We start from the raw sequence: 17962 nt of genomic DNA on the forward strand, positions 1-17962 counted from the left end.
AGGGCTTGTAAGGCAAACTTCAGTACTGTTGTAGTTTTATTTTATTTATTTATTTATTTGTCCCTTAAAAGATCCTCTAGCGGGTAAGGTGCCCACCTTGCCTGCGCTAGCCTTGGATGGACCGCGGTTCGATCCCCCAGTGTCCCATATGGTCCCCCAAGCCAGGAGCGACTTCTGAGCCCATAGCCAGGAGTAACCCCTGAGCATCACCAAGTGTGGCCCAAAAACAAAAACAAAAACAAAAACAAAAAGATCCTCTAGCGGAGCTGTTTTAGTTCGGTACCTTTTATGCTTTTGCCCTTCCTTGTCTTTCCTTCTCTCCACTTGTTTCGTCTCCCTTCCCAGCATGCTGCAAAGTCTAAGTTCTCTTATCTGTAAGAGGCAAGAGGCAGGAGCCCTGGAAACGCCGTGCTTCCAGCAGAGTACCAACGGTAGTGGACAGGCTGACAGTTGGTCTGGTCTTGCTGACACCCACACTGCTGGTCCTGGTGACTTGACCTCTGCCTTCGGGCCTGCTGAGATCACCCAAGCCGCGCATCCTGCTGCTGAGTTCACTAGGATGGCTGCTGCTGCTGCCTCTGCCAGTGCCCTGGACCCTGATGCTCTTTTGCATGTTACTGCCACCTGCAGAGCTTTTTCTCCTGATGCCCTCACCACTGCTGCCTCCTATGGTGCCACCGCCGCTGACACAGCCACCGTGAGGACTATTGCCACTGATGCCACCACCTATATTGCCACTGTCGGATGCCTCCACCATCACCGCTGCTCTCCCGGAGGCTGCCACCGTTGTTAGTGCCAGCACTGGGAGAAACAGAGCCTCCAGCTCTGCCATTTCCAACACGGCCGCTGCTGTGGAAGGACAGGGAAGGTTGTGTTTATACACATGCATCTGTGTGTCCCCTTCTCGCACTCAGCACACAGAAGCTGAGCACAGTAGGGTTGCTGTGGCCCAGTTTGTGGTTCAAGGTCGAAAAGGAAGGGAGCTGGGGTGAAGCCCAAGTGCCAAGATCAGAGGTGTTTAATGAGGACGGGGGGTGGGGGGGGTGGGGGGGGTGGGGGGGGAGGAGGGGGGATGGCCACGGGGCAGGGAGCTCACCAATCGTGTGTGGCGTGGGTGGCCCATGAGTCCTGTGGGCTGAGAGATGGGACCCATGCTCGGGGTGGGAGGCTGTGGGACTGAGAAGGAAAGGTTCAGGTGGTAGTTTTCTGAGAGCAAGTGTGGCCCCAAAGACTGGAACTGAACGTTGCTGTCCAGTGAGAACCTCCCTACAACTCTTCCTTAGGTGCTCTGGCCTTAAGCTTAGCTCTTCCTTTCTGAGCACAGAACTGGGAAGTTAGTCTTACCTGGATTTCTTTTTATGGGAAGTATACTTCCCCCATAAACTTGTAATACAATAAGCAGGTATGCCACATGTGTAGCATAGACTCCCATTTTTATTCTTTTTGCCTCCTCCTCCTATGGCTGAATTCATAGCTTAAGGAGGTCATCAAGTGTTTCCTGTATGCAAATGAGGGCGGGTGTGATTGTGGTGCCAATCACATCACACGTGCTATTCTGTGAGGGTCTAAGCATTGGTTATCTGGTCTTTCTAATTTCCTCAGGAAGAGCCCACCAGGGAACACCACTTGAGCATTCCCCACCCTGTAGATGACCCCATTCAGTTGTCCCCAACCTCCCCAGGGGACCCCACTGGGATGTGAGGTCAGACTGGACAACAGACCCTGACCCCAAGCAGGGTGAGGTTGCAGATGTGTGGAATGAACCTGCTGGCCTCTATGAACTGGATGGGCAAGTGAAGTTCTCTCTTGCCTATCAACAAGTCCATGGTCTCAGATGGGTGTTTTGACCAGGATTTCTTGGGAGCTCCAGGATGTTCATCTCCTTCAATCTCTAGGTGGAGGGAAAACGGGGCCAATGCTACCCTCTGGTCTTCATGAGACCATTATTCTCCGGGGCTTCTCCTATCGAAAGCCCCACATCCAGTCTTCCTTCCAAGCCCATGGGACCTCCCTGTATGAACACCTATGGTGGGAACGGCAATTAGGACTTCCCCTCACCCGTGGGCTGTCACAGGGTGGGTGGTGGCATGGGTGGGAATGGACATTCACTCTGAAAGGGAGTAGGATCTCCTTAGATAGGTCCTTTGTGGGACGAGACTCAGCCTCTTTCTCTGGCCAGGCTGTGTTCCCTTGTGCTGAGGTACGGCAGTTGCTGCAGCATTCCTCTCCAGGGAACCCCATTCTGGGGTTCCAGCTATAAGCTCCTAGTCTGGATGTTCTAGCCCCTCTCTGTGGTACCAGTGAGAATCTGCACAAAGAAATCCTTGAAGAGCCTCATCGTTGTCTGCTCCAAAAGCACAGCCCGCTGCAGTCTCTGCTCCTTTCCTACTCTGGCCTTTGTGAAGGAGAAGGGGCTGTGCAGGGCTTGGGACTCCTTTGCCTCCAAGACCCTCTGAGCTTCCCAGAGGTGGGCTTCTCATCTGACCAGCGTCATCTCAGTCAGCACCTGTCCTGCCTGGTCTTTGCTCTCTCTGCTCCCCTCTGCTTTGCTCCAAAGACTAATTTACTTGCAGTTGTGCTGAATTCATCTCTAAAGGTAGCCTGCAACTTCCGGACCAACCTGGTTCTCTTCTCTGTCTGATCCTGGCCAAAATCTCTCAACCACTCTGGGATCCTTCTTAGGTGCTCTGGCCATGATCTCAGATCCAAGAACTTGGAAGTCAGTCTTTCCTGAAGTTTTTATAGGTAGTAAACTACTGCCGTAAAATTTGATTACAATGAGGAATACAACCACTTTTGTGGTAATCACCTCCATGTTTGAGTGTATTCTCTTGCTTTTTCCTTTTAAGGCTGGAGACTAGAATTCACTGATTTATAATGTGATCAGTGTTTGCTTTATGTAGATGAGGGCGGGTGTGATTGTGGTGCCAATCACATCACACACGGTGTTCTATGAGGGTCTGGGCCTTGATTATCTGGTCTTTCTAATTTCCTCAGGAAGAGCCGACCAGGGAACACCACTTGAGCATTCCCCACCCTGTAGATGACCCCATTCAATTGTCCCCATCTCTCCAGGGGACCCAATGGGGTATGAGGTCAGACTGGAGAACAAACCCTGACCAAGCAGGGAGAAGCTGCAGATGTTTTGAATGAACTGCTTCTCATTTGAATGTCTATAGATGACCCCCACTTGCCTCCTCCACCTGGACTCCTCCCGAATCCTGATTTACTTCAGCAAACTGGAGAAAAGGATTTCCAGGTGGAACAATGTTTCTTGTTTCCGGTCATGGACTTATAGCAGCGTCCAGCATTACCCCACGTAACCACAAGGAGGCATTGCTTGACTAGGAGGCACCCATGGCCAAGTCTTGGACTTGGATTCCATTTCTCACCTGGGTGCTCCTGACCAGACTTTGGGTCCAAAACTCTCTTTGTCTGCCCCTAAAGCCTTGTTGCTCTTTTGCAAGTTCAGCTGCTCTTGTTCCCCCAGTTGTTATGGTTTCTGTCCTACCTTTGTAGAGGGCTTCCCTGCCACGTCTACCTGGCTGAACTTCCTCGGGGTGACCAGATTTCATTCTGGCCACTGCCTCCTACCATTTTGTTTCTATCTTCATCTTTCAGCGCCTGTGGGACTCTGTTCACTGTACCAGCCTCTGTCTTCAGGAGTTTTCATCAGGATTCTACTTACCCTACTAAGACATCTTAAGCAAGACTAGTATCAGGTTCCTAGCAGAGGATGAGACTGCTGATGCTGTGGTGACCTAAAGAAGCAGCAACACTAGGGCTGTGTTCTGGTGAATGGACCTCCCTCCTAGAGTTGGTGTGAGTGCCAGGAAGAGTGGCCCTGGAATTTATGTGTCCTGGAGTCCACTTGGAGTCCTCATCAAACATGAATGAGCCCTTAACCCTGTTCCTATTCCGGACACTTTATACCAGTGTTTTTGTTCCCCTCCCTTTTATGCTTCCTTTTGAATATCAGAGGAACCCCTCCAAGATCTTTCCATTAGAGCATCCTAGGCTACAGTGATTCCTCTTTACTCATGTATATCCAAAGATCCAATTGTCCTGCCTTTCTAGCCAGGAGCCCACACACCCAAGGTCTGTAGGAGCCTTTGCTATCTCCTGCTAACCTGAGCTCTAACATGGCCTGGCATAGAATACTGGCAACTTTGACACCTGGACCCCTGTTATTTAACCAGTTCTTGGCCTCTTCTCTGTAGCTGAACCAGAACTTTAGTTCCCTGAATTCAAATCTGCTTCTCACAGCCAGAGAGATAGAGCTATAAGTAGGGCTCTTGCCTTGTAGGCAACCAACTCAGATTCAATCCATGGCACCTCCTATGGTCTGCAGCACTGCTAGAAATGATCCCTTTCGACAGACCAAGAAGTAAACCCTTAGCAAGAGTGTGCCCCCACCCAAATAATTACCACTCTACATTCATTTTTCCTTCAGAGTTGGCAAGTAAACAAGGAGGAGTAGTCACCCCACACACACAAAAACACCCTCTAAGCTACCTTAGTCTTTCATTAATATCTTGTGACAACCTGCCCTGAGGGAACTATGGGAGTAGGGAAAACATGGCACTACTGATATTTCTTTTATGGCTGGGATTGGCACTGACAGGCTGCCAAATCATCTGGATTCTGCTAACACGATAGGAAGAATGAAATACTTGCCTCTTGGGAGCGTGCTTGTAACAGGTCTCTTGGCATTAAATAAAGTTACAGGGATGTTTAAAAAATAAAAATTAAAATATGCAATGTCTTGGTTGTTTGGTTTTTTGTTTTCTCTCTGTTTTGTGGGCTGAATCCACAGGTGCTTAGGAGTTACTCCGGGCTCTGCGCTGAGAAATCACTCCTGACAGGCTCTGGGGACTATATGGGATGTGTGAATCAGATCTGGGCCTGTCCCAGGACAGCAGCTTGCAAGGCAAATGCCCTACCACTATGCTATAACACTGGTGGGGGGGGGAGTTAACATTGGGGGAGTTGATTGGTGCTGGAACCCTGTATATCTAAAACTCAACTATGAATAAATTGTAAATCATGGTATTTTCATAAATTAAAAATAAATAAAAGACATTCTTGTAATAAAACCCAGAGACAAAGGAGATGAGGGCTTAAAGAACCAGCTCATGATATGAAGCTTACCACGAAAGGTACTGAGTACAGTTAGAGAAATAACTACATTAAACTCTATCATAATGGTAATGAGTGAGAGAAGTACAGTACCTGTCTCCAGTAAAGGCAGGGTCGGGGGAGGAGGGAGATGGAGGGCAATGGAGGTGGGAAGGTTGTACTGGTGAAGAGGGGATGTTCTTTTTTGTAAATGAAACCCAACTACAAACATGTTTGTAATCATGGTTATTAAATAAAGATATTATTGAAAAATAGAGGAGGTGCTTGTGTACCCTAAGCTCCTCTCTTATCCGTATTGCATGTCCTGGAAGGCTCAGGACCCCCCTTCGTGAGGTTCTCAGTTCCCATTCTGAACTGGGGGTGGGTCCCCTCATCCCTGGATTTGGGCGTGGGTGGTACACACACAAAACCTGCTTCCAACAAACTCTGCTGGCCTGCTATGGGAGGAGGTTCAGCCTTTCATAGCACATGGAACCCATTTCTGCATTCCCAGCGAGGGGGAGTCAGACACGGAGAGAGTCAGGGTGTCCCCTGGCCTCACCACACCAGGGCAGCCCGATTCTGACTCACCCTCAAGGCTTCCTACGGGCATGTTTTCATCCAGTAAACAATTAATTACAGAATTTCTGAGCTTTTCTCCCTCTCTAATGATGGTCATAATCAGGAGTAAAAAGAAAGCAAGAGATCTGCTCTAATTTTAGCAGCAATTAACCTGGATTCACTGAGGAGTGTTCATTGCCAAAGCAGCCCAAAGCTAGGAGCTCATCACCCCACCCCCATACCTGGTCACCACCTCTGTTTTCCAAACCCCCAACCAGAGGCCTTTGGACACCACTGGGTGCTGGAATCAGGGGACTGTCCTGCCTGGAGCAGCTGAATCAAGGCACAGGTTTTTTTTCTTCTTCTTTCTGAGTCAGAGGCAGAATCATGCAGCTGCTCTGAGCTCTGGCATGAAAATAGGGAAAAGAGAGAGGGAATAAAAACCAACCACGTGCAGTTCTGCACCCACGTCCAGCCTTGACGGAAGGAAGGAAACAAACAAGAAGGACTTGGAATGTGTCACACACTCTGCCTGGTCTGACCTTGTTTCGCATTTGGGCCCTGCCACAGACTGGGCTCAGCTGAACGGGAAGCAACAGAGGTCAAAGGTCCAAGAGCAGGGCTAGAGCCTGACCCTTCCTCCTGAAACACCTTTAAAACCAGGCCTGGAGAGAGAATCCCTGGAGTACTTGCCTTGCACCAGCTGACTTTGTTCGATGCCTGGCACCCTATAGGGTCCCTTAAGCCCCAGCCAGAAAGGATACCCGAGCATCTCCATGTGGGGCCCCAAAAAAGGAAAATAAAACTGATAACAAGTGAGCAAAACCAATAGCATAAACCTGGCAAACAGGGGCCAGAGAGATAGCATGGAGGTAAGTTGTTTGCCTTTCTGCAGAAGGTCGGTGGTTCAAATCCCGGCATCCCTGAGTGCAAAGGCAGGAGTAACTTGAGTCCCACCAGGTGTGGCCCCAAAGACAAATTTAAAATAAACTAATTCATTAAAATTAAAATGAAGAGTAGGTGAGGTCAAAGCAGTAGCACAGCAGGGAGGATGTTTGCCTTGCTAGTGGCCAACTTGGGTTTAATTCCCGGCATCTTATATAGAAATTGCCAGAGCAATATCTGTGCACAGATCCAAGGGTAACTAACCCCTGAGCACCACTGGGTGTGGCTCAAAAAATGAAACCAAAAACAGAATACACAACAATTACCAGCACCCCCAAAATCTGGCTTATAGCTGGAATCCTAGCAAATGAGGGACTTTTGTTCCGACCTTGTTCTGACCCATGCAACAGAGACTGTCATGTTTTTCGTGTCTGCTACATTGCACATGCTTGGGTTAAGCAGAAGTGTTCCGCCCCCCATCCCCCCTTCTTCTCCCACCCCTATCCGATACTCCCAACCCTGGAGATGGGAAGCTCAAGGCAGGAAATAGTTTGAGAAATGAGCTCAGGGGTCACTACTGGTGGCTTTAGGGGACCACAGGCTGAGTTAATTCTGGGCTAGCTGCATGCAAGGCAAATGCCCTACCCCTGTACTATCTCTGCCTCCTGACTTTTTTCTTTCTCTTTTGGGGAGTGAAGAGCCCAGGAGGCCCCAGGCACCCTTACTGATAATTCTCAGCTATCCAGGATTTGGTTCACTGTGAGGGGCTGAGAATGTGGTACCACTCTGGTTTGGGGGATGCTCAGGCCACACCCTCAGTGTTTGGGGACCAGTGATGCTGGGAAGCAAAACCGGGTGTGCTGTACCATCGTCCAGCCACCCACTGGTCTCATGTCTCATCCAGGGAGCTCAGGCCCCAGGGGGACCAGCACGCATCAAGGACACTCATCCTAGGAGCCCTCATCCTAGGACACTCTCAGGGGCACCTGGGAATGTGCAGAGCGCCAGGCAGCAGGGGAGATGGCATTGTAGGAGATTTGAGATCATAGCCGTGGGAGAAGCAGCTGAGAAGCAAAGGCCTGAGTGTGTGGTCCACCTTCTCTCTGGACCATGGCACCACCCACACCGGCCATCGTGGACTTGAGGGCACTCTGTAGACAGACCGGAAGTCCCGTTCCTGCCCTGACCACGCCCCTTCCTTCCCCCAAGTGTCTCTGGTCTCTGGTTCACTCTCTGTGTCTGCTGATCCAGGAGCGACACCCCCCAATTCCTGAGTGCAGAGCCAGGAGTAATCCCTGAGCTTGTTGGGTGGGGCCCAGAAACCAAAACTGTAAAAAAATAGACAGAAATAGAAATTCATTTGTATCTATTCAAAATACAAATATTTTGTGTTACTTTAAAATTATTGTATCTATTCAAAATACAAATATTTTGTGTCAATTTAAAATTATTGTATCTATTCAAAATACAAATATTTTGTGTCAATTTAAAATTATTGTATCTATTCAAAATACAAATATTTTGTATCTATTCAAAATAGAAAGACTTCATTTATCTTAGGAATTCCACTTTTCCTGCATGCATGATGTCTAACATTCCCTCCCCTGGGACTTTCCTGCATCCCAAACCCCCACTCTGATGCTCCAGCATGCTGGCCTGCTAGCACTTGGCTGATCATGGAGCAGTCTTCTCCCATCTTTAGAAGAGTTGGCATCTCTCTAAATAAAGTGTGTATATCGGGGCCGGAGAATAGCATGCAGGTAGGGCGTTTGCCTTCCATGCAGAAGAACAGTGGTTCGAATCCCAGCATCCCGTATGGTCCCGAGAGCCTGCCACGAGCGATTTCTGAGCATAGAGCCAGGAGTAACCCCTGAGCGCCACTGGGTGTGCCCCCCTAAAAAAAAAAAACTAAAATAAAATAAAATACAAATGATAAAAGCTTTCTTAAAATGACCACATGCCAAGGGTAGGGGCTAATTAATTCCTCAGGGGATGAGTCTTGCCCATAACAACAGCACAAATGTCCAAGACAGAGCTCTTCCTTTCCCATGAGGTCTTTGCTCTCCACTCCAAAAAGTGGTCTCGGGCCAGAGCCATAGCACAGCGGGTAGAGCATTTGCCTTGCATATTGCTGACCCAGGTTCGATTCCCAGCATCCCATATGTTCCCCTAAACCTGCCAGGAGCAATTTTTGAGCACAGAACCAGGAGTAACCCCTGAGTGCTGCTGAGTATGGCCCAAACCAAAACATAAATTAATTAATTAATTAATTTAAAAAAGTAATCTTTGGGTCCAGAGCAATTGCACAGTGCATAGGGAATTTGCTTTGCATGCAGCTGACCTGGGCCTGATCCCCAAAATTTCAAATTTCCCCGAGCCTGCCGGAAGTAATTTCTGAGCACAGAGCCGGGAGTAACCCCTGAACACTGCTGGGTGTGGCCCAAAACAAACAGAAAAAAAGATAAAGGATAAAGAAAAAATAGTACAGTGGCATTTAAGGAGGTCTGGCTGAGTTGTCACTGGGTAAGAAGACCCTGTGCCTAGTGTCCCTTAAAATTCCTGTCTCTTTAAGGGCCTCTTCCAACCCAACTCTCAGTCATTCTGCCTGCCAGTCAGAAACTGGATCCTATTTATGGGCAGCCATAGGAGGCCATAGTGAAGCTCCTGGAAGTTGTGCTCAGAGTCAGCCAGGCCCCATCACGCTGAGATCGGCCTGGTCATTGCCCCTGGTGGGGGAGGCAGAGTCCCTGGATCCTTCCTGGCTGTTCCACCACCCTGAAGTAAGTAGCAACAACCTGCCTCTTTCCTCATTTCAACCTTCAGTGGCAGCCAGAGGGACAATACAGTGGGGAGGGCATTTGACTTGCGTGTGGCCGACCTAAGTTCAATCCCTGGCATCCCACATGGTCCCCAGAGCCTGCCAGGAGTAATTCTTGAGAGTGGCCCCAAAGCAAAAAATAAAAAACCAACCTACAATACCTCTAAGTTGCCTTTTTTTTGTTTGTTTTTTTGTTGCTTTTGTTTTTGTTTTGGGCCACACCCAGTGGTGCTCAGGGCTTACTCCTGGCTCTGAGCTCAGAAATTGTTCCGGGCAGGCTCAGAGGACCATAGGGGATGCCAGAATTGAACCGGGGTCCATCCAAGTCAGCCATTATCAAGGCAAACATAGTACCACTCTATATCTCTCTAGTCAGGTAAGTTGCTTTTCTTTCTTTCTTTTTTTTCTTTGCTTGTTTGTTTGTTTGTTTGTTTTTGGGCCACACCCGGCGGTGCTCAGGGGTTACTCCTGGCTATTGCAGTTGGTGGGTGGGGGGGGGAGGAAGGCCTGGGTGGCAGAACATTCCATGAGGCTTGGACGAGGGGGTGTGTCAGAAAAGGGCCATAGCCATTATTTTCCTTCAAACTATTGAATGGCAGTACAATTAGCATGGTCACTTTTAGCCACTTCGATCATTCACAGGTACACTGTCTACAGTTGGACTTGCTATTCTATTACTGCCTCTTCCTTGAGTAAAGACTTGTGGCTGACTAAAAACAGTCTACTTCCTCTCTCTGCTAACTTAATTCAAAAGAGACTTAAAATTTAGAGAAGCAAAAAAGGATGATAGATTTATGTGTTAGAGAAGATGCTTCACATGGTAAAAGTAAGCCCTGAGCATTAACAGTTATGGACAAAGAGGCAAAAAAAGAAAACAAAGTTTTGAGTAGCTGGAGTGGTAGAGCATCTAGTACGGAGTTTGTCTTGCATGCACGAACTTAGAGACTCACTGTGCTTCCATCCACTGGAGTCCTAGATGGTCCCCCAAACCAGGAGCGATTTCTGAGTGCATAGCTCAGAGTGACCCCTGAGCATCACCACTGAGGCTCAAAACACACACACACACACACACACACACACACACACACACACACACACACACACACACACACACACGAGTCTTTTATGGGCTGCAGCATTAGTAAGAGTGTTATGGCATTAGAATTGCAGGCAAACACGTATGACATCATGTGGCTTGATCCACCGGCATTCCATATTGTTCTCCTGCCAGAAACAGATTCTGAGCATAGAGCCAGAGTAACTCCTGATGTACACTAGGTGTAGCCTGCAACAAAAGATAAAATGAAATAAAAAAATTAAAACAAAACAAAACAAAACAAAATAAAATAAAATAAAATAAAATAAAATAAAATAGGTGCCAGTGAGGTGGCGCTAGAGGTAAGGTGTCTCCCTTGGAAGCACTAGTCAAGGAAGGAATGTAGTTCAACCCCCCAGGTGTCCCATATGGTCAGTTCCCTCAAGCCAGGAGCAATATCTGAGTGCTTAGCAGGAGTAACCCCTGAGCATCAAATGGATGTGGTCCAAAAAACAAAAAAACAAAACAAAATAAAAATAAAAAATAAGTAAAATAAAATATAATGTAAAATAAAATAAAAAATAAAAATATAAATTAATATAAAAATATAAAATAATAAAATAAAATAATGAAAAAATAAAATAATAATAAAGGTAAATAATACAAAATAAAATAATAAACTAAAATAATAAACTAAAAGAAAATAATGAAATAAAAGAAAATAATAAACTAAAACAATAAATTAAAATAATGAAATAAAAATAAAAGTAAATAATAAATAAAATAAGATAAATGAAATAATATAAAAGAAAGCAAAAAATAAATTAAATTAAATTAAAACTGAAATAAAAATATAAAAAATAAAATAAAAAATAAAATAAAAATGAAATAAAATATAAAGGAATATAATAATAAAGCAAGATAAATAATATAAAATAAAACAAAAAATAAAATAATAAAATAAATGAAATAATATAAATAAATAAAATAAAATATACAAGTAAAATAAACTAAAATAAATGAAACAAAATGAAATTTAATAAAAGTATATATTAAATTTAATTAAATTATAAAAATAAAATAGTATAATAATATAATAAATTAAAATACAATAAAAATGAAATAAAATAATGAAATATAAAAAGATAATAAAATAAAATAAAAAGTAAAAAAATAAAATAAAATAATGAAGAAAAGTAAATAAAATTAAAAATACAATAAATCAAATAATAAAATGATAAAATAAAATAAAATGTACTGTGATAATAGAATATTTAGATGATAGATTTCTGTGTTAGAGTACATGCTACACATGCTAAAACTAACCCTGAGCATTAAGAGTTGTGGGCAAAGAGGCAAAAAAAAGAAAAAAAAAGATTTCAGTAGCTTGAGCAGTGGAGCATCTAGTAGGGAGTTGGCCTTGCATGCACGAACTTAGAGACTCACTGTGCTTCCATCCACGGGAGTCCTTTATGGTCCCCCAAACCAGGAGCGATTTCTGAGTGCATAGCTCAGAGTGTCAACCTGAGCATCAATGCTGAGGCTCAAAATACACACACACACACACACACACACACACACACACACACACACACACACACGCACACACGCACACACACACACTCTTCCATGGGCCTCAGCTTTTGTAAGAGTGTTATTCCTCAGTGACGCCGAAGAGTATTATTTCTGAACGCCCCGGTGTGACCCAAAAACCAAAATAAATAAATAACTAAAAAATCAAAGAGTGTTATGGCATTAGACTTGCATGCGAACACCTATGACACTCCGTGCTTTGATCCACAGGCATTCCATTATGTTCTCCAAGGCAGAAACAATTTTTGAGCACAGAGCCAGAGTAACTCCTGAACTACACTAGGTGTAGCTCGCAGCAAAATATAAAATAAAATATGATTAAATTAAATTAAATTAAATAATAAAATAAAATAATACAGAAAATAAAATAAGAAATAAAAGAACATAAAAATAAAATAGTAAAAATAAATAAAATAATAAAATAAAATAATGTAAAATGAATGAACTAAAAATAAATACATAAAATAAATAAATAAAAGAACATAAATAAAATAATATAATATATATAAAATAAAATGAAATAAAAACCATCAAAAATTCCTAATCCTTATCATTTTTATTGGGCAAGAAGTAAAACTGTCCTCCATATAATAAGTTATGACATAAAATCTTACAACTATGGTATTATAATTTGAATTGTAACATGAATTTTAGGTGACATATAGGAAGCAAAAAATGAGAACTAATGGAATATCAAGTCTGACTCTTATTTGGTAGTAAATATGTGACTTTGCTCCTTCATATATTTGCACTCTGTAGACTTCAAATTTAGAGAGAACAAGAGCTTATGTTTCAGACTCCTAGTTGTATATGAAAATTGGTTGTTGACTACCTGAACATGAATCTGAAAACAAATTGTTCCAATAAAAAGTAAGTAATCTTCAGGCGGAGATGGGGAAACTGTAGGGAGGTTGCCTGGCATGCAGTAATCTAGTACATAACTTGATTCGATTCCTGGCATCCTATATGGTCCCAAAAGCCAGGAGCAATTTCTGAGCCCATGGCATGGAGGAAAACCTAAGCGTTACCAGTTGTGGACAAAAAGGCAAAGAAAAAAAAAACAGTTTTCAATAGTTGGAGTGGTGAAGCTTGCAGTAGGGAGTTTGCCTTGCATGCACAAACTTAGAGATTCACTGTGCTTCGATCCACTGGAGTTCTATATGTTCACCCAAACCAGGAGCGATTTTTGAGTGCACAGCTTGGAGTATCCCCTGTGCATCACCGCTGAGGCACAAAATACACACACACACACACACACACACACACACACACACACACACACACACACTTTCCATGGGCAGGAGCATTGTGAGAGTGGTATTGCATTAGAGTTGCATGCGAACACCTATGACACCCCATGGTTTGATCTACAGGCATTCCATATTGTTCTCCAAGTCAGATCTTTGAATTCAGCAAATACTTTAGTCCTTTAGTCATAGTGTTATGAAATATAACCTTGTTCTGTGACTGTTATATATTATGTACTTATTATACACTATTCATGAGATTGAATGTGTTTTTTTGCAAGATTTATAGTTTATATTATTAACCCCTAACAGGTTCATTAACAACACATGAATTGTAGCATTTCTTCAGAGCTCTGGACTAGGGAGTCTTCTTTAGTCTATAAAATGTTATCAAAAATTTCTGAATATTTTCAGTTAACAAGTATACTACTAAAAACTATGAACTTATGGCCTTAAAAATGTTTGCACAAATAGAAACTATATAATTTTAACTTTTCAAATAAATTGTATTAAAAATAAAATAAAAATAATAAACTAATATAAAATAATAAAATAATAAATGAAAATAATAAATAAAATAATGAAATAAAACAGTAAATAAAAATGATAAAATAAGAAAAATAAAATATATAAAATAAAAATAAAATAAAATAAAAAGAAATAAAGTAAAAAAGAAAAAATAATAATGTAAGATAAATAAAATAAAATAAATAAAATAAAAATAAAGGGGCCGGGAGAGATAGCACAGCGGTGTTTGCCTTGCAAGCAGCCGATCCAGAACCAAAGGTGGTTGGTTTGAATCCCGGTGTCCCATATGGTCCCCCGTGCCTGCCAGGAGCTATTTCTGAGCAGACAGCCAGGAGTAACCCCTGAGCACCGCTGGGTGTGGCCCAAAAAACCAATAAAGAAAGAAAGAAAGAAAGAAAGAAAGAAAGAAAGAAAGAAAGAAAGAAAGAAAGAAAGAAAGAAAGAAAGAAAGAAAGAAAGAAAGAAAGAAAGAAAGAAAGAAAGAAAGAAAGAAAGAAAGAAAGAAAGAAAGAAAGAAAGAAAGAAAGAAAGAAAGAAAGAAAGAAAGAAAGAAAGAAAGAAAGAAAGAAAGAAAGAAAGAAAGAAAGAAAGAAAGAAAGAAAGAAAGAAAGAAAGAAAGAAAGAAAAATAAAGAAATAATAAACTAAAATAATAAACATGGAAATAACGTAAAAGTAAATAAAACTGAGAAAAGAGAAATATAAATATGAAATAAAAATAAAATTAAAAAGAATATAATTATAAAGTAAGATAAATAATATGAAATGAAATAAAAAATTAAATAATAAACTAAAAAAAATTATTAAATAAGTCAATAATGAAATAATAAAATAAGATAAAATAAGATAAAAAGTAATTTAAATTTTATTAAATTAAAAATAAAATAAAATAATAAACTAAAATAAATAATGAAACAATAAAAATTATAAACTAAAATAGAAAAAATTGAAATGATGAAATAAAATGAAAATAAATAATAAAATAATTAAATAAGAAAATAAAATAATATAAAATAAAATAAAATTAATATTTAAATAAAATAATATAAAATATATTATAAAGTAAGATAAATAAAATAAAATAAATAAAATAAAATAAAATAAAATAATACGAATAACAAAATAATAAACTAAAATAAAAATGAAATAATAAAATAAATAATAAAAATGAAATAATAAAATTAAATAATAAACTAAAATAGTAAAATAAATTAGAATGAAGAAATAAAATAAAAGTAAATAATAAAATAATTCATTAAGTTAATAAAATAAAATAATATAATATAAAGATAATATAAAATAAAATTAATATTAAAATAAAATATAAGATCAAATAAAGTAATAAAATGATATAAAAATAAAATAAAATAATAAAGAATATAATTATAAAGTAAGAAAATATTATAATATAAAATATAAAATAAAATAATGAACTAAAATAATAAACTAAATTATAATAATGAAATAATAAAAGAAAACAATAAACTAAAACAATAAAGTAAAATAAAATAATAAAAATAGAGAAATAAAATAATATAAAATAAAATAAAAATTAAATTAAATTAAAATCAAAATTAAATGAACAATAAAATAATAAAATACAAATAAAATAAAAATGATATAGTAAAATAAAATAATAAAGTAAAATAAAATATTGAAAAAAGTAAAAGTAAATAAAAATGAGAAAAGAGAACTAAAAAATAACAAACAAAATGACATAAAATAAAATTTAAAATGAAATAAATTATAAACTATAATAATAAAATAAAATAGGAATAAGGTATGATAAATTATATAAAATAAAATAAAAAATAAATGAAATGAAATAAAATAAATACATAAAATATATAAATAAAATGAAATTAAATATAATATAATAAATAAAATTAAATTCATAAACTTAATAAAATAAAATGAAATTTAATCATATTAAAATAATATAAAATAAAAATATAAATATAAAACAATAAATTAAGACAATAAAATGAAATAAGAAAATATAATGAAATAAAATAACATAATAAAATAAAATAAAAATAAATAAAATGTAATAAAATAAAAAGTAAAATAAAATGAAGTAAAATAATAAAGAAAAGAAAATTAAAAATAAAATAAATGAATAAATAAAATAATAAAATACAATAAAATAGTAATATAAAATAATAAAATATATAAATATAATATTAAAATATAATCTGATAATAAAAATGTTGAGAAGCAGAAAAGGATGATAGATTTATGTGTTATAGACCATCCTTCTCATGGTTAAAATAAGCCCTGAGCGTTAATAGTTGTGGGCAAAGAGGCAAAAAATGAAAACAAAGTTTTGAGTAGCTGGAGTGGTAGAGCATCTCGTAGGGATTTTGTCTTGCATGCACGAACTTAGAGACTCACTGTGCTTCCATCCACTGGAGTCCTTTATGGTCCCCCAAACCAGGAGCGATTTCTGAGTGCATAGCTCAGAGTGACCCCTGAGCATCACCCAGAGGCTCAAAATACACACACACACACACACACACACACACACACACACACACACACACACACAAATACACACACACACAAATACACACACACACACACACACACACACACACACACACACACACACACACAGTCTTCCATGGGCCGCAGCATTGGTAAGAGTGTTATGGCATTAGAAATGCAGGCAAACACCTATGTCACCCGTCACCCTGTGGTTTGATCCTCAGGCATTCCTTATTATTCTCCTGGCCAGAAACAGTTTTTGAGCTCAGAGCCAGAGTAACACTTGAAGTACACTAGGTGTAGCCCGCAGCAAAATATAAAATAAAATAAGATAAAATAAAATATAATAAAAAATAAAATAAAATTAATAACATAAAATAAAATATAAAATAATAATCTAAAATAATTTAAATAAAATAATGAAATATAACAAATTAAGATGAATAATATAATATAAAATTTAAATAAAATAATATAAATGAAATAATAAACTAAAATAAAAAATGAAAAAATAAAATAAAATGAAATAATAAGCCAAAATAAAAAATGAAACAATAAAGAGAAATAATAAAATAAAGTAAAATAATGAAATAAAATAAAAGTAAATAATAAAATAATAAAATAAGACAAATAAAATAAAATAAAAATAATATAAAATAAAATATAAAATAAAATAAATATTTAAATAAAATATAAAATAAATTAATATAATAAAATAAAAATAAAATTAGAAAGAATATAATTATAAAGTAAGATAAATAATAAAAAATAAAATAAAACAAAATAAAATAATAAACCAAAATAATGAACTAAAATAAAATAATGAAATATTAAAAGAAAGAAATAAACTAAAATATTAAAATAAAATAAAATAATAAAATAAAATGAAATAATAACATAGATAAATAAAAAATTAAAAAATGAAGTTAAATAAATATTAAAATAAAATATATAATAAACTAAGAAATTACAAATATAAAATGAAATAGTGAAATAAAATAAAACAGAATATAATATTAAAGCAAGATAAATAATATAAGATAAAATAAAAATAAAATTAAATAAAAAGTAAAATAAAATGAATGACTTCTGAGCGCATAACCAGAATAACTCCTGAGTGTTACCAGGTGTGGCCAAAAAACAAAAAATAGATAAACAAATACATAAATAAATAAAAGAATAAAATAAATAAAAATATTAAAATATAATATATTCTGAGAATAGAATATTTAGAGAATTGGAAAAGGATGATAGATTGATGTGTTAGAGAACTTGCTTCACATGGTGAAAGTAGGTCCTGAGCATTAACAGATGTGGACAAAAAAAGAAAAAAACGATTTCAGTAGCTGGAGTTGTAGAGCAACTAGTAGGTAGATTGCGCCTTGCATGCACGAACTTAAGAGACTCACTGTGCTTTGATCACTGGAATTCTATATGGTCTCCCACACCAGGAGTAATTTCTGAATGCACAGTTCAGAGTGACCTCTTAGCACCACCGGTGAGACTCAAAATACACACACGCACACACACGCACACACACACACACACACACACACACACACACACACACACACACACACACACACACACATCCTCCAAGGTCCAAAGCATTGGTAAGAGTGTTATGGCATTAGAGTTGCAGGCAAACACCTACGACACCTGTGGTCTCCTCCACAGGCATTCCATACTG

This window comes from Suncus etruscus, chromosome 8 (assembly GCF_024139225.1).
Source record: "Suncus etruscus isolate mSunEtr1 chromosome 8, mSunEtr1.pri.cur, whole genome shotgun sequence".
In the NCBI taxonomy this organism is placed as follows: Eukaryota; Metazoa; Chordata; class Mammalia; order Eulipotyphla; family Soricidae; genus Suncus; species Suncus etruscus.